Here is a 3,729-nt window from a genome sequence, read left to right as displayed (position 1 = left end):
GTCGAATAAATCTGTGTCCAATAATTTTGTGTCCAATAATTTGGTGTCGAATCGATCGGTGTCGAATCGTACTGTGGTCAAACGGAACACGCCCATGATATTCTTCATAGAAATGTTGAAAACAGAAATACTCGCCACACCATGCACAGCGTATAAAACCGGCTATCCCACAAATACTACATTTAGGTATATGCTTTTCATCCCTAAGGTAACAGAAATCTACAGGAGTTTGAAATTCGCCAGGATGCGTTTCTAGATATCCGCTTTTAACCCAAGCATAGTAAAAAAGATTTTTGAATTTGGGCGAAGAAAGTTGATTATGGGTTAGTGATTGCAATTTAATTATTTTGTTACGCGAGTGCAAAGTGACATCTCTTTCTTGAAGAATTACATTATCCGAAAATGTTCGCACAAAATTTTTCTAGACCCGGAATCCAAACACATCTAAAGGTTGAATAAAACCAGTCGTCTTTTTTGGAATAGTTAAAAATTTTACTTCTTTGTCTTGTGGAATCAACTGTTCTAGCTGGCTTGGGCAATGTCCTGTCCACGAGTCGAGTAGTAGCATGCTTTTACGACCAGTATTCGGTAGATATACTTTGCTAAACCAAGTTTTGAAATGTTCAGACGTGAGTTTTCTTGATTTTGAAGCTTGGATGTAAATGTTAACTGGACGGAACAGTTTCTTGCACTCTTGGACCAAATGTTCCCGTAGACTCCTTCAAAACTATATACAGTGGTGAAAAAAGACGTCTACTTGCCGAAATAATAGGCATTATAGTGTAGCTATGTGTCGTAGAAGATACCGATTGAACTATCGCTTCAACTGTTTTCACTCCTGATTTTGCCAATGTTTGTCCAGAATGTATTTCAAGGTTAAAGCCACTTTCGTCTGCATTATAAATTTCTTCAACTTCGATAGATGGAATATTAAACTTTACGTTAGAAACAAATGATTCAGCGATATTTTGTAAGTTATCAGTATCTTGAAGCGTAGATCGCGTCCTGAATGTTGTTATCTTGCGAGAAACAATTCCATGTACTTTCTTGAATGTCCAAATCCACCATTTACTTGCCTTAAATTGGGATAGGTCTACTTGATCTTTTGCCTTCAAGGCTCATAATCGTAAATTAATATCGTAGACAATGGATCTTCTATCACAAGCTTCTTCAAACTTTTGCAGTACATATTCCGTAATAAATGTCAATTTATCTGCATTTGTTCCACTTTTCTCTACACTCGCTTTCCACCTGTATAGCTGTTGTATTTAACCTCGCAAAAATTTTTCTGTACAGTAGAAAAAGATCGACGTGTCTTTTTTCCACTTTTCCAATATTCCACTGCTTTTCTCTTATAACTGAAGTCAATTTTTCCATCTTCATCATCAACAATGCATTCTTCGGGTTCAAAACTGTCTTCTTCTTCTTCTGCAGGCGTAATGTATTCTACAACTTGTGCTCCATGTGGTTCTGATGGATCAGCAAATTCAAGCACGTAATCATGTTCAAATAATGATATGGAGCGTACATTTTGAAAATTTTGTAGAATGTTTTGAATTTCATTATGCACTTTAATTTCAAACGGCGTTAGAGGTGTCTGTGTTATACTCGCAATTTGAAATGTAGTCGCTAACATGTTTATTACGTTTGCAACATTAACCGATGTCATTTTAAAGAGAAGTGTGTGAAGCAATGATCACGGAACTGTTTTAAATAGAATAGTGATCTCTTGTAGTTGTAAATGACACTGAGAATAAAGTGCTTCTTCGGGCATATTTATATTACTCAAAAGATGCGATATAAACTTATTTAGCAAATAGATGGTCAAAGACTATCAGTTGCTTTATTTTAATTTTTTGTGATAGTAATTCAATCTTTGCTCAACAAAATATTATTTTTATCTTATTTATCGTGTGGTTTGTAAAACAGTCCAATAAAATAACACTTCGAGTAATTTTCTTGGACATACTTATATTAATCAAAAGACACGATTATATAAACTTAGTTACCAAATAGATGGTCAAGGACTATCAGTTGCACCATTTCACTTTTTTACAATAGTAGTTCAATCTTTGCTCAAAAACATTGTCCTTATCTTATTTGTTATGTGATTTGTAAAATAATTTAATAAAATAACACTTCAAGTAATGTATGTTGCTGATTAGTTTTAATAAGTTTTATTTTTCATGGAGTTGTAAGTACATATTGTGTCTCGTTTAAAGACAGTATGTGCTCTTGCTTAAATAATTGAAAGTTTGAAATGTTTTTACAAACGACATAACAAATAAGATAAGAATAGTGTTTTCGAGCAAAGATTGAACTACTATCGCAAAAAAAATTGAAATGGTGCAACTGATAATCTTTGACCATTTCTTTGGTAAAGAAGTTTATATAATCCAGAGATGCCAGTTTCTGTGCTTTAGTAGCATGCGGTAGCATTGTTGGAGACTACGCATCGGGCTACGTACGAGATGCACCGGTTCATATTTTTCTTTCACACAAATTACTTTGACAACGACAATAGTGATCTCTTGTAGTTGTAAATAACACTGGGAATAAAGTGTTTTTTTGGGCATATTTATATTAATCAAAAGACGCGATTATATCAGAGATGCTTCACCAGATTCTGTGCTTTGGTAGCAGTGGAGGAGATGCGCACACAGCGTACCATATTCGGTATACGTCCCCGATTCCCTGTATAGTCTGTGTCATGTAACTAGTGCTTCACTGTTCGGCAGGTGACCAGTGCGTTGGTGAGCCGATTTTGTCCGATTTGTCGGGTTATCACCCGACGGCTTATCCGGAGGCGCACCCCGGGCACTTATGGGATGAATCAGATCGGAGTCCTCATCCATCCTTTCTGGCTTACCACGTCTGCATACAATGGTGTACAGAGGTGGCGGTGATAACCGTTGTTCATTTTGTAGTGTATGCAATGTGACCACCTTGACCTGCGGGCAGTGCTTCGCCCGCACGTTCGCAGTGCAAAGTATGAATCGATCAGTTTGATGCCTCACGTGCTGGGCAGCCTGCATGGCATTTATGCATGTTAATGCCGATTGTCCCCACTGTCGTGCGGGCGATATTTGCAGATCCCCAGCTTGTAGGACGAGTTGGATTCTGTATCTACCGGAAAGTTTATTTTAATTTTATATGAAATGTTTTATTCAATTTGCATGTATTTGTAATAAATTTTTGAGATGTTATACTAAAATTTTATGTGTTAGTCAATAAGGCAAAGAAAGTAAAATTCAGATATGGCATTCAATTCGTGCGTTAGAATTATTTAAATTTTCTTTTTGTCAAAGTCTTTTGATTATAAAAACTTATTGCAAACTATTCTCACATATAACGTACATGACTACTCCGCACTGTGCTTACGTAAGTAAGTGATACGTGCGTAATTCATTACGTATACAATATGCACTATAAAAACTGCAATATAAATATGCTCAATGATCTCTCAAGTCACGTTGCACTGCAACATAAAAATATTCAAAAAATAAAGCATCTATATTTAAAAAATTCCTATCTTTGTCGTAGTATATAACGCAAGATAGTTCTTTATATAAAAAATGCTAAAATTAAATTTTAGAAACAACTTATTTCAAAAATGTATTAATGTGCGATTACATAGAGATGTTCTTACGATAAAATTTTGTACACATGTATAAATAACTACATAAATGTAGAAATTTTCAGTGGCGGCCTCAAACCGATTCTAAAGAG

Source organism: Pseudomyrmex gracilis, unplaced genomic scaffold (genome assembly GCF_002006095.1).
Source record: "Pseudomyrmex gracilis isolate BER0280 unplaced genomic scaffold, ASM200609v1 scaffold_390, whole genome shotgun sequence".
In the NCBI taxonomy this organism is placed as follows: domain Eukaryota; kingdom Metazoa; phylum Arthropoda; class Insecta; order Hymenoptera; family Formicidae; genus Pseudomyrmex; species Pseudomyrmex gracilis.
Note: the sequence above shows the minus strand (reverse complement) of the source record.